The sequence below is a fragment of the Polypterus senegalus genome, chromosome 1 (genome assembly GCF_016835505.1).
Source record: "Polypterus senegalus isolate Bchr_013 chromosome 1, ASM1683550v1, whole genome shotgun sequence".
NCBI classification, from domain to species: Eukaryota; Metazoa; Chordata; class Cladistia; order Polypteriformes; family Polypteridae; genus Polypterus; species Polypterus senegalus.
Window position 1 is genome coordinate 336,707,450 of NC_053154.1, and position 20,649 is coordinate 336,728,098.

Sequence of the window (20,649 nt, forward strand, 5' to 3'; positions counted from 1 at the left end):
AAATGAGCACATTTTGTTTTCTTAATTGAAAGCGATACACTCGAACATACGCTCCAGTGAAGCGAGATATTAATTAGGCTCATTTTTTTATTCTTTCTTTCTTTTTCTAAATCACAGCACAATGAATTTTTCTGATCGACGGATAGCCTTTTGTTCCAGCCAGAAGAAATCAATTGTTTTCTGTCTCTGCCTCTCCATGCGGCAGAAATACATTTCAGTGAAAGAAGAAAAGCCGTCAGCTTCGGGTAGGAGGAAAAGTGCTCGGGTTCGTGCGAGATAACTGTGAAAAAAAACCCCCTCCGATTACTGTTATAAATGCTAAACTTGATGATGATTATTGTGTTCATAAGAATGACCTCTGAATGCTTTTGGCATCTTTTCTAAGTTTTTTGTTTTCTGTCCCCGCCTACTCATCAGTGCGATTAAAACTCCACTTATGACAAACCGTCCAAGGCGTCTTCATGTCTTGTTAAGCAGCACGTCCAGATTTTGTGGCGATGCTCCTTTTGTTCCTCAAGACCCATTAAAATTAATTTTTAGGACCATATTTTGTGCAGAGAATTACACCAGCAGTAAACCAATAAACATGTTCAGCAAAAATGAGCAGAAAGGCTTGAAGATGTGCAGGCTACCTTAACTGACCCCAAGGGACCCCAGCACCCCAGAATGGATACGAAGGGTCGAAGTTATACTTCAAAAAATGGGGGTCGGTTATATTAGCACATGGGGAGTCGTTTTATGCTACTTCGATGTTTCTGGTTATGAATATGATATTTTTAGTGTACTCCTTTACTGGTGGTCCTAACCCTCTAAGAGCCGCTCCCATTAGGTTAAAAATGACACATTTCAAGAATAATTATTATTATTGTTTATTTCAATGTCAGTGATTACGAGGTAATTTTTGATATTAGGGATTGCAGCAGTCTTAGCCCATTTGGGACCCTATGCGGGGGTAACAGATTTCTCTCCGCATTGTCCATAGAATAGAATAATAGTATAGAAAGTCTTTATTGCCTTTGTACCAGTATTAGTATAATTAGACTTCAGTGACCAGTGTCTCCCTTGGAGTCAATAGCACAAATGGCACTGTTTATTGTCAATAAATCTGCAAAGGTTTCTAAAAATCAGGTTTAGGGAATTGAGTGTTGCTTGTTGAATGAAAATATGAATTTAAATGATTTTTTGAATAAGGCTGCAATATCACAAAGTGCTTTAAAGTGAAGGGGTGTGAAGACTTTCTGAAGGCACTAAATACACAAAGTAATACATTAAGTAAAAATTTATTTTTACTGTTTTTTGATTGGGCAGACACTGCCTATGCCTCACCACACTAGCCACGCCCCCTGGGGGTCCTGAACTCGGAGCCCCAAAGCTCAAATCCAAATGCACTTCTAAAAATGTCCACTAGAGGGGGATATAAAAGTCAAACCCTGGCTAGTAATAAAGGCAAGCACCGAACATTTATAAAATAAAAAGTTTATTCTGACAACTTGCACTTCAATTACAATAAAGCTCTGGGGAGCAGTAACATGCAAGGGGTGCCACCGGCGCCCAGTTCAGCTAATCAAGGTAAGGGCTGGTGTGCTTATGGTTTAATGATTGTGCCACAGACTGGCAGAAGTGTGTTCTGGTTGTGTAAATTGACAAAGCTGGACGAAGCGATAGAACACCAGAGCTCATCCTGGCATCCCTGGGCACAGGCCTGGTCATCACCCTTGGCAGGGTGCCACTCCATTACAGACCATAAACTAGTGAGTCACCAGACTGAGTGAATCAATCACATGACACACTGAGTGAGTAAATCACATGGCACAATGTTTTGGGCACTTCTGGCTAGTGATGAGTGAACCAAGCAAGTGTCTGTTCCCATATAGTTTTGTGAAACGGACGGTACAACTGGTTCCATTTCTTTTGTTTTTCAAATCAGAGCACTGGCAGCTCAAGTGACTTGCTCAGGGTCACACATTGGTGTCAGTGGTGGGATTTGAAGCTAAAGCCTCAGGGTTTGACATCCAAATCCTTAATCACTACACCCCAGTACCTTTCACTATTTATTAAGATATTTATCAGTTACAGTCATATGAAAAAGTTTGGGAACCCCTCTCAGCCTGCATAATAATTGACTCTACTTTCAACAAAAAAGATAACAGTGGCGTGTCTTTCATTTCCTAGGAACATCGGAGTACTTTTAACTGACGCAGTATTTAGTTGTATGAAACTAAATCAAATGGGAAAAACTGGCTGTGCACAAATGTGGGTCCCCTTGTCATTGTGCTGATTTGAATGTCTGTCACTGCTCAATGCTGATCACTTGGTTGGATGAGCTCGTCAAGCCTTGAACTTCATAGACAGGAGTGTCCAGTCATGAGTGGTCAGAGGTATTTAAGGTGGTCAGCTGCAAGTTGTGCTTCCTTCCCTTTGACTCTCCTCTGAAGAGTGACAGACAGCACAGGATCCTCAAAGCAACTCTCAAAAGATCTGAAAACAAAGATTGTTCAGTCTCCTGGTTTAGGGGAAGGCTACAAAAAGCCATCTCAGAGGTTTAAACTGTCAGATTCAACTGTAAGGAATGGAATCAAGAAATGGAAGGCCACAGGCACAGTTGCTGTTAAACCAACACAGCAGGTCTGGCAGGCCAAGAAAAATACAGGAGCGCATATGAACAGGATTGTGAGAATGGTGACAGACAACCCACAGATCACCTCCAAAGACCTGCAAGAACATCTCGCTGCAGACGGTGTATCTGTACATCGTTCTACAATTCAGAGCAATTTGCACAAAGAACATCTGCATGGCAGGGTGATGAGTAAGAAGCCCTTTCTGCACTCACGTCACAAACAGAGTCGCTTGTTGTATCAAATGCTCATTTAGACAAGCCAGATTCATTTGGGAAGAAAGTGCTTTGGACTGATGAGACAAAAATTAAGTTATTTGGTCAGAACAAAAGGCGCTTTGCATGGCGGATGAAGAACACCGCATTCCACGAAAAACACCTGCTACCTCCTGTCAAATGTGTTAGAGGTCCCACCATGCTGTGGGGCTGTGTGGCCAGTTCAGGGACTGGGGCTCTTGTTAAAGTCGAGGGTCGGATGAATTCAACCCAATATCAACAAATTCTTCAGGATAATGTTCAAGCATCAGTCACAAAGTTGAAGTTACGTAATGCAGGGGCTGGATATTCCAACAAGACGATGACCCAAAACACAGTTGGAAATCTACAAAGACATTCATGCAGAGGGAGAAGTACAATGTTCTGGAATTGCTGCCACAGTCCCCTGACTTGAAGATCACTGGAAATCTATGGGATGAATTGAAGCAGGCAGTCCATCAAATTGAACTGAACTGGAGAGATTTTGTATGAAGAATAGTCAGAAATACCTCCATCCAGAATCCAGACACTCATCAAAGGCTATAGGAGGACAGCATCGAGAGGCTCAAAGGAGTAAAAGGAGGCTCAACTAAGTATTGATGTCATATCTCTGTTGGGGTGCCCACATTTATGCACCTGTCTAATTTTGTTATGATGCATATTGCATATTTTCTGTTAATCCAATAAACTTCATGTCACTGCTGAAATACGACTGTGTCCATAAGGCATGTCGTATATTAAAAGGAAGTTGCTACTTTGAAAGCTCAGCCAATGAGAAACAAAAATCCAAAGAATTAAGAGGGGTTCCCAGAATTTTTTATATGACTGTACATGGTGGATTCATATCAGTCATATAGTGCCTTTCACTGCTTACCTATGTGTTTTAGTCATATAGTGCCTTTCATTTCTATCCATATGTCTTTCAATTATATAACGTTTTTCCTATCTAACTAATTACTATTACTTAATTTTTGCTGATGTTTCATCGAGTGATGACTTACAACAATTCTTTTTCTCCCCAATAGGAAGACAGTGCAGGTCAAGTGACTTGCTCAGGGTCACACACATGGTGTCGGTAGTGGGATGTGAACCCACAAGCTCAGGGTTTGAAGTCCAAAACCTTAACCATTACACCGCACGCTACCTACATACCTACACTCAGATAAGGCCAAGAACTTTGATTCTTTTTTTTTAGCAACACGACAGAGTAGAAAAAGAACATAAAGGGGCCAAGATTAGCGACCGTACCTGTAACGTACCTGTACAGCACCAGCGCAGACAGGCAGCTCGAGAGGCTTGGGAAATTAGCAATGGACATTTCAATTCACTTTACTGATTTGATTCTTTCAAACTGTGTGTTTAAGTGAATCGATTCATTTGATCATCAATAGAATGGCTGTACAAAATGACCTTTCAGGGTGCGATGCCCTCTCTGAATGAATTTGAATATAATTCATACATAATTATATATAATTAATTATATTTTTAACAAAAAATATCGGATGACATTTTCGTGTTTCAAAAAACAAATCATGACAACATAGTTAAAATGTAAAATTAAAACAAGGTAATATGTTAGAGAACCAGAAGTGAATGGGAATCATGTGACTCTCTCATCGGTAATGATTAAGTCTGAGAATCAAAAATCAAGAATCACGAAAATCATTCTTGGCTAATGATTCTGTTCAAGAACTCGATTAGATTTATTAGATGAACAAGAATTGTTAGAGTCATGAAACTCATTCTCGGGTGAAGATTCATTTCGATAATCAAATTAAATAAAACCGTATGACTTGTTCATAGTAAGAATTTCATTCTAGCATGAAATTAATAAAAATCATGTGACTTGTTCTTGTGTAATGATGCAGTTCAAGAATGAAATGAATGAGAATTGTGTGACTTGTGCATGGGTTACGGTTCAGTTCACAAAGTAAATGAATGGGAATCGAGAGATTCGTTCTTGGGTAATGATTCGGTTTGAGAATACAATGAACGAGAATTATGAGGATTCTGCTCAAGAATCAAATTAACAAAAATTATGAGAATCATTCTCGGCTAATGATTGAGGTCATGAATGAAATGAATGAGAATTGCCTGACTCTTTCCTGGTTAATGATTCATGTGAGAAATAAAAGAACGAGAATCATGTTACATATTCTTTGGTAATAATTCAATTTGAGTGAGAATCAGGAGAATTGTTATCAAGAAATGTTTTAGTTCGAGAATCCAATGAACAAGAACTAGGAGAGTCATACTCAGGGTGATCATTAGTTTAAGAATCAGAACTGTGAGAATCATAAGACTCGTTCTCGGGTAATGATTCAGTTTGAGAATCAAATAAACAAGAACTGTGAGACTCATGGGTAATGATTCAGTTCAAGAATCAAATGATTGAAATTCATGAGACTCGCACATGAATGATGACACAGTTTGAGAATCAAAAATCAAGAATCTTGAGAATTATTCTCAGTTAATGATTTAGTTTGAACAAGTATTGCCTGACTTGTACATGATTAGGTCTGAGAATTAAATGAGCGAGAATCCTGAAAATCATCCTCGGGTAATGTTTCAATTTGAGAATCAAATGAATGAAAATCAGGTTATGATCCTGATTGAAATCAAATTAATAGCAATTGTGTGACTCGTTCGTGGTTAGTGATTCAGCTCAAGAATCAGAAATCAAGAATCGTGAGAATCATTCTCAGGTATTGATTCAGCTCACAAATCAAATGAACAAGAATTGTGCCAATCATTTGTGGGTAATGATTCAGTTTGGGAATTAAATGAACGAGAATAAGGGGAAATTATTCTTGAAAAAGAAATTATGTAGTTTGAAAATCCAATGAACAAGAGTCGTTAGAGTTGTTCATAGTCAATAATTCATTTCAAAAATCAAATGAATGAGAATTGTGAGAATCATAAGACTCGTTCTCGGGTAATGATTCATTTGAAAATCAAAAATCAAGAATCTGGAGAACTATTCTCAGTTAATGAATTAGTTCGGAAATCAAATGTACAAGTATTGCCTGACTCATACATGAGTAATGATTAGGTCTGAAAAATTAATGAACGAGAATCCTGAAAGTCATTCTCGGGTAATGTTTCTGTTGGAGAATCAAAGGAATAAGAATCATAAGATGGGTAATGATCCTGATTGAAATTAAATGAATAACAATTGTGTGACTAATTCATGGGTAGTTATTTAGCTCAAGAATCAAATGAATAAGAATTGTGCCAATCATTTGTGGGTAATGATTTAGTTTGGGAATTTAAAGAACGAGAATCAGGGGAATCGTTCATGGGAAATGATTACGTTTGAGGATCCAATAAACAAGAGTTGTTTTTAAGAGCCAAATTAAGAAGAATCGTGAGAGTTGTTCATAGTAAATAATTCATTTCAAGAATCAGATGAATGAGAATTGTGAGAAGCATGAGACTTGTTCTCAGGTAATGATTCAGTTTGAGAATCAAAAATCAAGAATCTTGAGAACAATTCTCAGTTAATGAATTAGTTCGGAAATCAAATGAACAAGTATTGTCTGACTCATACATGAGTAATGATTAGGTCTGAAAATTAAATGAATGAGAATCCTAAAAATCATTCTCGGGTAATGTTTCTGTTGGAATATCAAAGGAATGAGAATCATAAGATGGTTAATGATCCTGACTGAAATCAAATAAATAACAATTGTGTGACTCATTTGTAGGTAGTGATTCAGCTCAAGATTCAGAAATCAAGAATCGTGAGAATCGTTCTGTTATTGATTCAGCTCACGAATCAAATGAACAAGAGTTGTGCCAATCATTTGTGGGTAATGAATTAGTTTGGGAATGAAAAGAACGAGAATCAGGAGAATTGTTCTTGGGAAATGATTACGTTTGAGAATCCAATGAACAAGAGTCTTGTTTGAGAGCCAAATTAAGAAGAATCGTAAGAATTGTTCATATTAAATAATTAATTTCAATAATCAGATGAATGAGAATTGTGAAAATCATGGAACTCGTTCTCGGGTAATGATTCGGTTTGAGAATCAAATTAACAAGAGTCATGTGGGTCATTCTAGGTTAATAATTCAGTTCATGAATCAGAATAAACAAGAATTGTCAGGCTTGTTCTCGGGTAGTGATTCAGTTTGAGTATGAAATGATCAAGAATCGTGTGACTTGTCCGTGGGTATTGATTGAGACTGAGATTTAAACGAACAAGAATCTTGAGAGCTGTTGTCAGGTTATGATTCGGTTCATGAGTCCAATAAACGAGTATCATCAGAATTTGGACAGACTCTAAAGAATAATTCAGTCTGAGAATCAAACGAACAAGAAGCATGTGACTCACTCATGGTAAAGATTCCATTCAAGAATCAGTTAAGTGAGAGTTTTGAGAATTGTGTGACTCTTTCTTGGTTATTGATTCAGTCTGAATTCGTGAGTGAGTTACACCTGACCAGTGCAGTCAATGAGCCTTAAAGAAAAGTGTGCGTTAAAGTAAAGTTGAAAACAAATTAGAATAATATTTGTATAAGGTTTCGTTTTTTGGTGACTAATTTGTTGAATGTGTAAGGGGAAATGAATGTGTTAGTTTAATATTAGGTATTGGGGTCCCTATTGCCCATCAGACCCAACAGACAGACACGCAGGGTAAAAGCACCAAGAAGTAATTTTAATAATTTAATAAGAGATCTAAAACTTTAATCCAACTACGGTCAATAATTAAACTGATGGTGGCAGGTGCCCAGTCCAGCAGCACCAGGCACAGGCAGCAGATGCCAGGGCTAATTCACACCAGTTACCCCAACCTCATTGTTTTTGGAATCCAGGATAACACCTCGACACCCTTGCCCCGTCACCCTTGTGGATGCGAGGGGTCACTGTTGCCCCTTAAACCCAACAGACAGGCATGCAGGACACAAGGTAAAAGCACTAAGAAGTATTTTAATTTTTACAGTGCCCACCCAGCACCACAGCTACAATAAACAGACAAGTAATAACACAAAGCACATAATTCTTCTTCTCCTCTCTCTATTCTTTCTCCTCCACACACCTGCCAGCAAGCTTCGTCCACCTCCACCCGACTCTGGCTTGCTTGCTGGGTTCACAGCAGTCCTATATATAGTGTCCAAGCCAAAAGTGTTTCTGTTCTTGCATCCACGTGACTGGATAGCACTTCCGGGTCGGATGGAAAGCTTGAGTTTTTCCTTCAGCTCAGAAGTAATTCTGGATTTCCATCCCAGTGACTTGGTTGTACTTCTGGGCTATGGGGAAAACATGACTCCCCTATGGAGGAATATTTCGGACAAAATGAAATAAATAAATAAATGCATAAATAAATTAAAGTACTGTGAAATGTGAGCATAAATAAATAAATGTGTCATGAAATGACAGCCTTAATAAATAAATATGTCATGAAATGAGAGCATAAATAAATAAATGTGTCACGAAATATGTTTTTCGTTGCTTATTTATTTATTTAATTTTGTCCGTAACATTCCTGCAAACCGTCATGAAATACGGCTTGAAATAAAACTGTCACTTTCACTCGTCAAAGTTGAGAGGGTGGGCTCTAACACGCCCTCTAGTTACTGATTGGTGAATCGATAGCACAAGAATTAATTAGAAAAACGCTTACTACTGCCGATGAAATGGATTCTGCCGAAGATATTACGTATTTCAGAGAGAGAATTGAAGATTTATCGGAAGAAATTACAATGTTGGCGGCCCTTTTAGACTCCGATATAGATTAAACTGCTTTTGAAATTATCGAAGAACAGGTGGAACGGACTCTACTACACTCCAGTTCAGGTGATGCAGTACCCTGCTCTGGACGTCCATCCTTTGACATTCCAGCTGAGTCAATAGAACACCTTCTGTTATGCGGTTTAAAAGTACAACAGATTGCAGATCTGTATGATGTATCAGAGAAGACGATCACAAGACGAATGAGCCAGTTTGATATACGGTAAGCTGCAACGGCTGTATTAGTTTAGGTACTTTGACATGGAATGCCCAAAGCAGCTCCACCTAATATTTTGAACTGAACAACTTTACCACTGATCAGAGCTGTACAGTTGTTTGAAAAGTAGCTGCGAATATGCAACTGACTTTCTACTCGTAAAACAAGGGTCAAATACTCAGTTCTAAAAGGGCCGCCAACATTGTAATTTCTTCCGATAAATCTTCAATTCTCTCTCTGAAATACGTAATATCTTCGGCAGAATCCATTTAATCGGCAGTAGTAAGCATTTTTCTAATTAATTCTTGTGCTATCGATTCACCAATCAGTAACTAGAGGGCATGTTAGAGCCCACCCTCTCAACTTTGACGAGTGAAAGTGACAGTTTTATTTCAAGCCGTATTTCATGACGGTTTGCAGGAATGTTACGGACAAAATGAAATAAATAAATAAGCAACGAAAAACATATTTCGTGACACATTTATTTATTTATGCTCTCATTTCATGACATATTTATTTATTAAGGCTGTCATTTCATGACACATTTATTTATTTATGCTCACATTTCACAGTACTTTTATTTATTTACGCATTTATTTATTTATTTATTTCATTTTGTCCGAAATATTCCTCCATACTCCCCAGGTTGTCTTGTGGTGTCTCCTGGAGGCACCCATGGTACCCAGCAGGGCTGTGGTATTAAACTACATGTCCCATGGTGCTCTGCAGGCACCACTACACTGTAGGGAAGCTGTCATGTAACGTCTTGGGGGAAAGTAGTGTCCCAAAGAGTTTGCCTTCCCTTATCCTTCCATTCTGTAGGTGTCCCGGCTGGGCTGCCGGCGGTCTGTTACAGTACATACATTCTGTTTAAATCAATTCCAATCACAGAATGCTGGAAACAAGCAGTTGATACTTTGAAAATGAAATGTCAGTCATTTTTCAACCTGCTATATCCTAACACAGGGTCACGGGGGTCTGCTGGAGCCAAGCACAGGGCGCAAGGCAGGAACAAATCCCTGGGCAGGGCGCCAGCCCACCGCAGGGCACACACACACACACCAAGCACACACTAGGGACAATTTAGGATCACCAATGCACCCGGACGAAACCCACACAGACATGGGGAGAACATGCAAACTCCACGCAGGGAGGACCCGGGAAGCGGACCCAGGTCTCCTTACTGCGAGGCAGCAGCACTACCACTGCGCCACCATGCCACCCAAAATCAAAATGTGTTTTTACTTTTTCACATTTGAAAGATGAACGAGACAATCATCAGTGTCACTCGTTCACGGGTAATGATTCACGAAAGAGAGAGGTGAACGAGAATCCTGAAACAGGTGGACGGTGCCTACACACGCACGTTAAGCATCTACCTATGAAACGAAAGGCTGCTGATGACATCACACATGTGCCACCCCACTGCTGTTGAGCTCCGCAGACTCGATGAGCTTCTGTTCGTAAATCGATTCTGATGAGTCACTGAATTGAGTCATTCGAAAACATTAAGTCGTTCGCAAGTCGGCCATCATTATTGGAAAGTTGAAATTATGGTGCAAAACCATCACCCGGTCGTCTAGTTTGTCTTTGCTGGTCAAGTAATTTGATATTTTTTGAATTAATTTTACATACTGTGCCACACACTTGCTCTTTGAGGGCATATCTAGTGGTTAATTCCACCCCGGGTCAAGGGTTGGCGCCGTTACCTAATGCTTCTCCTCCTCTCTCCCATACAGATCAGCATCAGTGACCTCATTTCCAGGTCACGCTTCCCTGGCCCCACCCCTTTGGGGGGTTTCACCGCCATTTCGAGGCAAGTCTCTCTGTTGACTCCAGTCTGAAAGGACATCCTTTTATTTTAAGAGATTTTCGGTTCTTTTCTGTCAGTTATACGGGGTCCATCTTCACGGTGCCCCAACTCTTCATCTTGTTCCTGTGTTTTGTTTTGCAACGGTTGAAGGTTAATATCCTTACTTTTGAATATCGTACTGGAGTGTATACTAATTTGTGACAATTTCTGTCATATCTTGTGTCCCGCCATATTTTCTCCAGTCCCCTGCCCGGGGTTTGTTTCTTGCCTTGCGCCCTGTATTGGCTGGGATTGGCTCCAGCAGACCCCCGTTACCCTGTAGTTAGTATATAGCAGGTTGGATAATGGATGGATGGATGCTGTGGTGGACAACCAGGACCCTTACCTGGCTGGGACACCTTCATATAGGAAGGACCAGGGGAGAGAGCAGATACAGGGTATTATCTCCCCCGAAATATGCTAGATGGAAGTCCCCTTTCAGATTCCCACAGGGCTTCATGGGAGTTGGAGTTTGGTACTGAGGGTACCACCAGGGGGTGCTGCAGGGATTGTGGCACTCTTCTTTATCGGGGTTATGACTCACCCAGAAGTGCTACCGAGTGCAGGAGAAAAGAAGCCAGGAGTCAGAGTCAGGAGGAAGAGGATGACGCTTGCTGGATGAGGAGTGGAGGAGGAAGGAAAGAGAAACAAAGACAGAGAGAAGAAGAAAAAGAAAGCGCTGTGAGCTTTAATGTCGTACTGTGGTGTGAAGGGGGCAAACGGTTTATGTGAAGAGTTTCCCACACCTGAATAAAATCCTGCATGTTGCTGAACACGTGCCTTCGTCTGTCTGTGTCGGGTGTTGGGAGCTGAGAAGTCCCTGCACGCCACAAGTGGCGTAGTCGGCAGGGTTTCCTGGCCATCTATAAGGCAGGGACTTGCTATATAATTCTTATGACAACACCGACTCTGTATAACAATATTTTACATTTTGTACTTTTCTGCTGCAAATGATTTTTTCCTTCCTAACCGGTCTTCGCTTCCTTTGTTAAATGCACCTGAGGTGAAAACCATAAGGCTACAGGCCACCACATCCCACCGCTGACTCAAGTGGCATCCTGAGCACTACACATTATCTTTCATCTCCAAATGAAATGTTTCCCATCACATTTGTAGGGAAGTAAAGATGCTATATCTGTTGCATGCAATATGATCACTTTGCCTCATACCAATCCCTTTGAATATCATACAGTCCTCAAGCTCTTGAGCACTCTTGGGGGATTTGGGAAAAGTCGTCTGAGTCAATTTCCTTGTTTCCTTCATGGGGTAAAGCAAGATGTAAAGCAAGCGGCTTCATTGTCTTGTAATTAATGTGAAGTTGTGATGAATACAGACAGCTCCTCAAAGACCTCGGGGCGCAGAGCATCCTGATCAAAGGCACTTGACGGCTGAGCAAGAGCGGCTCTCATCTCCGGGGCCTGGTGGGACGATGGAAGTGAGAAAAAGAGAACTGGAATCAAGCAAACTAAGTCTGCTTCCACTTCACATGTCAATTAAAAATCCTTAAGTGAAAAAGAAAGAGTGAGGGAGCAGGAGAAATCGATCGCATCCTTCAGGCTGACTCTCCTGTACAGCAGCTTGATGACTCACAGCACAAGGCGCTATATGCAGCCCAGTCAGTGCTCTATGATGAGTGCAGCGGGATGTCTTGGACCCCTGTTCATGTCCTACCTGTCGTCCATCTATTGTATGTCTGCCATATAGTGGTCTTTGCCTATCTATCTATCTATCTATCTATCTATCTATCTATCTATCTATCTATCTATCTATCTATCTATCTATCTATCTATCTATCTAGTGCCTTTCACATCTATCTATCTATCTATCTATCTATCTATCTATCTATCTATCTATATAGTGCCTTTCACATCTATCTATCTATCTATCTATCTATCTATCTATCTATCTATCTATCTATCTATCTATCTATCTATCTATCTATCTATCTATCTATCTATCTATCTATCTGTTATGTAGTTCCTTTTATGGCTGTCTATCTATCTGCTTTTTTTTCTCTCTCTCGTTCTCTATGATAGACTCTATTATATAGCGCCTTTCCTATTGATCTGCTGTGTACCGCCTGTCCTATCTAAGTGAGCCCCCCTATCTATCTGTTATATAGTGCCTTTCACTGTCTTTCTGTCTGGAGTTCCCCCATATACGTCTGTCTGTCCCCCACCACGCCACAGTTGGCACAAGTGGGTAGCACAGCAGCAGTTCACAGGCGCGTTGCTGATCTGCCAGAGGGCAGTGTGTGGTATGTGTGGGCACAGAAGGTATGTGGCTGGCGCCTGCATGACCAACCCATTTTCCAGCAATCTTTTGCCGCTTTGCCCCTTTTGTTTCTCCCCAGAATGCACTCACATAACAATGGGACGTTCCTCTTTGGTGGCTTCCTGCTTGGGTGTGCCAAGAAGCCCATAGGGTGACCTCAAATGTTATCAACAGAGTTCTTGTCAAATTACTTAAAATATTTCAGAATGGAAAAATGTCCGTCCCTTTACGTTTACATAAGCAGTGATTGTCTTCCCGGGATGTATCTTGCCCTGAGCAGATGAGTGACCTTCTGAATAAATAAATGGCTTCCTTCTTTTCATGATCTGCAAGACTGAGCAGCTGTTCTTCACTTTGATTTTAGATAAGCTCACTGGCGGGTGTTCTGCTATTGAAAAATGGAAAGAAATGAATGAATTGATCTTCATTTGAGGAATAACAGAAGTCAGCCAGACAGTCTGGGCTTTAAAATGTTCATTCCAATGTCAGCATAAACTTAAAGGTCTTAACTCTTCATTCACTCAGACAGACAGACAGGCAGAGAATACAAAGTAAATATCATAATAATCACCTGGTTAACGAGTTAAAAACAGTTTATTTTATTCATATAGCGTCTTGCATAGGAGCAGCAGCACATCCATTCATTTTCAAATATTCAGGGTCATGAAGGGACAAACAAAAAGCACTAATGTGCCATTTGCAAGTTGCAGGAGCTGAAGCCCACCGGCTAAACGTCAGGATCAAAGCAGGAACTCGCTTTGGATAGGATGGCTCTCCACTCGAGACTGAACAAGTGACGTGACTTCATCTCACGCTAGACTATAAACCGTCACGTGGCAGACAGTCCCTCTTGAAACAGTTGCTCCACCTGTTGGAAACCAAAAAATGGTGGAGTCGAGGAGACGGACTCAGGGCTTTCAGGCTCATATCAACAGTGGGCTTCACCCGACCTCCTTCAGAGCTTGAAAACCAAAGACACCTTGTCTGGCAGGCGGCTCAGTGGTTAGAGCTGTAGCCTCACGTCTCCAGAATCGGAATCTGAGCTTGCGCTCCACCTATGTGGATTTTGCATGTTCAATTGTGTGTGTATCTGTGTCTGAATGTATCTGTACATACTCTGTTTTTATTTTATCCCACATAATTGGAAACCTTAAATTGGTGCAGCGAGAGGGAGTTCTGCCTGTCTAGAAAATAAGTAGATATAGACTGAAAATGTCTAAATATATAAAGAATATAAACAGAAAGTAAAAGGCACTATATGATAGATAGATAGATAGATAGATAGATAGATAGATAGATAGATAGATAGATAGATAGATAGATAGATAGATAGATAGATAGATAGATAGATAGATAGATAGATAGATAGATAAAGGCACTATATAATACATAGATAGTTATGAAAGCACTATATGATAGATAGATAGATAGATAGATAGATAGATAGATAGATAGATAGATCTAATTATCCAGGATGAACAGATTCCTTGGAGGGGCTGCTAGGCACAGATTGGGTACATTCAGCTACCATCCGCCTCCATCTGTCACCACAAACTTGATGAGCATCTGTGCCGAGTCACCACAAGTGTCGTGGCGTGCACAGCATGTTCCTTGTAAATCTGCTATCCACTGATAAATGTGCTTCTTTCTTTGTGTTGATGGTTAGATCTGTTTTTCATACCAAATTAATATTTTTATTTGCAGGCCCTGAAACATACATTGCTGTATATTGATTGCCATGTGTCTATCTTAATTTGTATTCTCTCCATTGTTAATTTCCTCGTTTTTATGTCATTCTCTAGTACAGTGAACTACATTCAGTATCTATTGTTCTATTTATGTTATTATTGCCTCTCTTTGTCATTCTGCCTACGTCACATGTGCCTTCTCCATTTGTCTCTCCTTGCTGTAGTGCCTTCACTGTCCACCTACTGTACAACGGCCTTTCATGTTAATTTCCCATACAATGTTTTATTGTTTTTTCTATGGTTTTTGTTTTTAATAGTTTTAATATTTTTTTTCACCTACATGTACATTATACATTAATGTCTTTACTTCTTTTTGTGGTCCATGGTGTTGACTTCTCATGTAGTGTCTGTTATTTTTCATTTCCTTCACATATTTAGATGTTATTGAATGTCTTTCACACCCATCCATCATATCTTATCATATAGTGCCTTCATCCTCTATTTCACAGCCTCTTAAGATGACCTCTCATATACAGCCTTTCATATTTAATTTGGTTCTTTCCCCTGTCAGTCTAAAATAGATAAATACTGTAGATGGGAAAGACACTCTTATTATATAGCGCCTTCACTCTCCATTTTATAGCCTTTCATTTTGATTTGTTTTCATGCAATGCCCTTTGTTCCTGTTTCTTTTTCATAATTAATTATACTAATCTACATGTTATATAGCGCCTTTCACATCTTTCTGTCTATGTATCTTTTTATATAGTGCCTTCACCCTCTATGTTGTGTTATTCTATTATATATTGTTTTCTAGTTATCTGCTTTGTATTTTTTCCATTTTCCTGTTTAGATCTCTCTCTGTATATATATATACATATATCTTACACATCTAATTATAAAGTGTCTTTATTCTCTATTTCATAGTCTTTCATACTGACCTGTCATATAGTGCCTTTCTTAATTTCATTTAGTTTCTTTCACCTGTCTAATTGACATATGCCTTTCACATGTATTTATCTATTTTATAATATACTGAGAGTAAACACGGACGTAAAGAAGAATAAATAAATTATCGGAGCTACTTTGTCCCCGCTAAGGTGGCTGCTCCCTCTCTGGAGCTTTCAGATCTCTCCAGATGGGCACAGCGGAGCCCCCCAGGAGCGCGCATAGCTGACACCATCAGGGTCCGCTTTGATTTCAAGGGCAGCCAAGCGTGGATTGAGCTTGCCAGGCACCTGCAGACAGCCTGGGAATTCCCAGGGGGGCTCGCAGGGTTCCTCGCTCGTTGAAGCCATGCCACCATCGTCTTGACGAAGTCGACTCTGCCCGGGCTTATTAGAGCGTTTAATGACCGGGGGAGCAACAAGCCGCGACGTGCAATCGGTAGGACTCTCCTAATTGAAAGGGACGCGCGTTATTAAATCAAATCGATGATATTCAGCACAAAGTGAATCCGATGGGATGGGAATGAGCGTCCGCATCGAGCGCGCACGGCCCGTCATTCATGCTTATTAAGCCTCCCTGCTCGTTAATGCCTCGGCCGTATTATGCGCGGAATTAAAACGAGGCCATTAAGCGCAGCGTCACGACGGGCTGGCTAAACGGTAGAACTCAGCGCGCTAATTACACACGAGATTAAAGCTTATTTTTTAATTACGGCATTGAAGCCTCGATAATTAGAGGGAATGGCACTTGGACTCTAATCAGGAAATCAGTATTCCGTCACACGAGCGGCGCCCTGGAGGTCCCTACTGCTGTGTTCTTCTTGAATATTTTATATGGCGCCACGCTTTGATATGACGGCTGGCCTCATAAAATATTTGTTCGGTATGTTTTTGTTTTTCTAGATGTCATTTTATTTTGCTGTCTTATCGTTTTGTGGCCTCCCTGACATCCTGAGTGACTCGCCATCCTCTCCAGTGTCATTCGTGCGTCCGCGCAGAGAGACTGGAAAAGATGTTAGGTTATATTCTGCTATGTATTGAAACGAGTAACACAATGGGACAAATATTTAATGTTAACCCCTTTAAGTATTAACAAGTGAATAGATTCTTATAATGGAGGTAGTCCGTGAAATGCGCTCAGTTAACGTAAAGAGTGAATCGCGCATCTCCGACTCCGCACTCTCAAATTAGAAGCGTCGGCGTGGCGCAGCAGTCAGGGGCGAAGAAAGCTGTGGTTGCCAGAATTTTAACGTAAAAATAAGGTGGCAATATTTTTAGGTCTACAGTATAACTTTTTGAAGCTGTACGTTATACAGTAAATAACTTTTTTTTTTCAGTATGGAAGTGAACGTTTAACCATAAGCTGAAATGTATGCCCTGTAATAGAAATGACGCACTTATTAAACCATCAAACAGACCAGCACACACTTTGCATCAGTAAAATAACAGTGATCAATTTCAAACGTGTGCTTTTTAATATACTTTATTTACTTCTATTTAGGTGATACTAGGAGGCTCTGCCCCTTGCTCGCTTCGCTCGCCAACCCCGGGGCGGGCATTATGTGCTATCGGATCTGTCGCTCGAGGAATGGAAGTGGAGGTACAATTTAAACAGATTATTATTTTCATGGGAATTGTAACATAGGTGTAATAGAACTAACTATTTTACATTACAGCGAGCAATTAACCATAGTAAAAATAGTAAAACGTAATACATTGAATGAAAATGATGTTTAATTTTGCGTTAGAGTTATTTGTTGTGTTATACGGTACATTTTAATTCTGTTTGGCTTTGAAATTAACATGCAAATACTTTGTAAACTTAAACTTTTACTGTAAAGGGTGGCGCAGTGGTAGCACTGCTGCCTCTCAGTAAGGAGTAAAGAGTTTGCATGTTCTCCCCGTGTCTGCGTGGGTTTCTTCCCACAGTCCAAAGCCACACAGGTTAGGTGCATTGGAGATCCTAAATTGTCCCTAGTGTGTGCTTGGGGTATGTGTGTGTGTGTGTGCCCTGCGGTGGACTGGCACCCTGCCCAGGATTTGTTTCTGCCTTGCACCTTGTGTTGGCTGGGATTGACTGCAGCAGACTCCTGTGACCCTTTGTTAGGATATAGCGGGTTGGACAATGACTGACTGACTGACACTTATTGTAAACTTTTACTGTAGGGTTGCCCGTGCACTCATTTCTTCTGTTAATAACCCTTCGGGATGAAATTCTTCAATAAGATTTGGACATAATAAGTCTTGTTTTATTGGGAACTTAAAGTGAGGAAAACATTTTAAAAAAATTATAAGAGCTGAGAGTGCAGGAACTGTGTCTGACAAAAGCATTCACATGAATGAGAGGTGAGGGGACCGCGGGCCGTTAACCGTAAATGGCTGAGAGGAGGGCGGGGCTTGAAACAATCTCTTGGCAATAGTCTCGTCTCAAGATTTTCTTTTAATAGTAGAACGACATATATAATTAAAATCTAGTATTTTATTTCAATCTATGTCAATCATCCATTACAATCAAATATAATCCACTAGAATAATACAATCTTTAAATATCTATTACATTTACTTTATATATAATCCTGAGCCTAAAAGTGCAATGGTGATGTTTTTTGTCACACTTTATATCGGGCTTATTTTAAAATCTATATATATGTGTTTGGGATCATTCTTTTCATAATTTATTGAACTTTAATGTGATGTTGTTAGATTTTCAGATTCTTATTCTGTTTCAAAATTATAAACTAATATATCAAGAACTCATGTCTTGTGAGACCGGACTTTATGCCAAGAGATTTCAGCATGCCTGGGGCCAGAAATAAAAAGACAAAGAGTAAGACAGCTGCTGTACAGTTACCTGGTTACCTGTGTCATTCAGGATTGACTTTAAAATTCTGCTTATGGTTTATAAAGCCTTAAATAATCTCGCCCCATCTTATATATTGGAATGTCTGACACCTTATATTCCAAATCGTAACCTCAGATCCTCAAATGAGTGTCTCCTTAGAATTCCAAGAACAAAGCTTAAAAGAAGTGGTGAGGCGGGCAGGCGGCCTTCTGCCGTTATGCACCTAAAATCTGGAATAGCCTGCCAATAGGAATTCACCAGGCTGATACAGTAGAGCAGTTTAAAACACTGCTGAAAACATATTACTTTGACATGGCCTTTTTATAACTTCAATTTAATTTAATTTAACTTAATCCTGATACTCTATATGTTCAATTTCCTCATAATAACTGCTCATGGTGGCTCTAAAATCCATACTGACCCCTACTCTCTTTTCTGTTTCTTTTTCCGGTTTCTTTGTGGTGGTGGCCTGCGCCACCTCCACCTACTCAAAGCTTCATGATGCTCCAACAATGATGGACGGATTAAAAGGCTGAAGTCTACATGACCATCATCATCATCAAGTCCTTCCGTGAGAACCCTAAATCCAAAGAGGACTGTTTCATTTATGGTAGGTAGAATGCCCAGAGGGGACTGGTCAGGTGGTCTCATGGTCTGGAATCCCTGCAGATTTTATTTTTTCTCCAGCCGTCTGGAGTTTTTGTTTTTCTGTCCCCCCTGGCCATTGAACCTTACTCTTATTCGATGTTAATTAATGTTGATTTATTTTGTTTTCTTATTGTGTCTTTTATTTTTCTATTCTTTATTATGTAAAGCACTTTGAGCTACTGTTTGTATGAAAATGTGCTATATAAATAAATGTTGCTGTACAGGCTTTTAAATGTTCAAAGTGCTATGTGAGATGCAGATCACATGGCACGGCACGGCAGCAGGAGCAGCAAGCCAGCAGCTGATCGAGTAAAAGGAGGTAAAAAAAAAAAACTGTATTTGTTTCCCATTGTATCACCTTTTAAGATGGGGTTTCGGAGGAGTGACCACGTCTACTTGGTGTGCGTTCAGCTCACCTCTTCACAACGCGAGTGGCAGAGACGCAAAGTGACTGGCATGTAGTGCAGGCTGGGGAGGGGGGTTGGTGAGCGAAGCGAGCAGGGGGGAACCCCCTAGTCTGTCTTTATGTACGCGTGTGTATTTTGTCACACACGTGCGAGTAGTGGGGGCGTTGTGTGGATCAAGTAAAGGCAATTCCACACCAGGCCAGGGGAGGGCAGGGTGCACTAAAGCTTCTCCTGTTATCTCCTCAGACCAGCCGCGGGAAAACCTATTTGAAACAAGAACGTCACTTCAGTTCCGGCACCGAGAAGAATGTCACTTCTGGCTCCGGTGCCCAGACTGATGCCAGGAAAAAATCACTTCCAGTTACCCTACATCACTTCCTGCTTGATCACTTAAAACCGCCATCTTTTCCATCCTTCATCGGTTCTGTCTTGGACTCTCTACAGTCAACTTCATTATTGCTTGAAAAACCAAACCATTGCAGCTAGGAATATTATACGGCTGGCTGCCCCAAACCTTTTTACGTGTGTCAAGTCTTTCTTTTACAATATATATAATATATAGAATATGTGTATCTATAGCTATCTATATACTGTGTGTGCATATGTACATAAGTAACATCCATCCATCTATTTTCTAACCCGCTGAATCCGAATACAGGGTCACGGGGGTCTGTCGGAGCCAATCCCAGCCAACACAGGGCACAAGGCAGGAACCAATCCTGGGCAGAGTGCCAACCCACCACAGGACACACACACACACACACAAACACACCAAGCACACTCTAGGGTCAATTTAGAATTGCCAATCCACCTAACCTGCATGTCTTTGGATTGTGGGAGGAAACCGGAGCGCCCGGAGGAAACCCACGCAGACACGGGAGGACATGCAAACTCCACGCAGGGAGGACCCGGGAAGTGAACCCGGGTCTCCTAACTGCGAGGCAGCAGCGCTACCACTGCGCCACCGTGCCGCCCCTCATAAGTATCATGATAATTATAATTTGTTACTAACCCTCACCTATTCTGTTTCTCTTCTCGGTACTCAAATGTGGCACTTGGTGCCACAGCTCACCTGCCAAGTTGTTTTGCCTGTCTAAGGTAAAGTCATCCCTGATGGAGGATCGCAGGAATCATGGGGTAAAAGGGACCTTTCATTGGATTGGCTGGCCCAG

General features: G+C 40.6%; 1 long non-coding RNA gene across 1 annotated transcript; it reads left to right on the forward strand.

The window, feature by feature from the left end:
• Positions 1 to 15,803: 15,803 nt before the first annotated feature.
• On the forward strand, positions 15,804 to 18,943 carry LOC120516966. The gene is made up of 3 exons (XR_005630951.1): positions 15,804 to 16,019; positions 17,082 to 17,180; positions 18,917 to 18,943. It is a non-coding gene; the product is annotated as an uncharacterized LOC120516966 (long non-coding RNA).
• Positions 18,944 to 20,649: the final 1,706 nt, after the last annotated feature.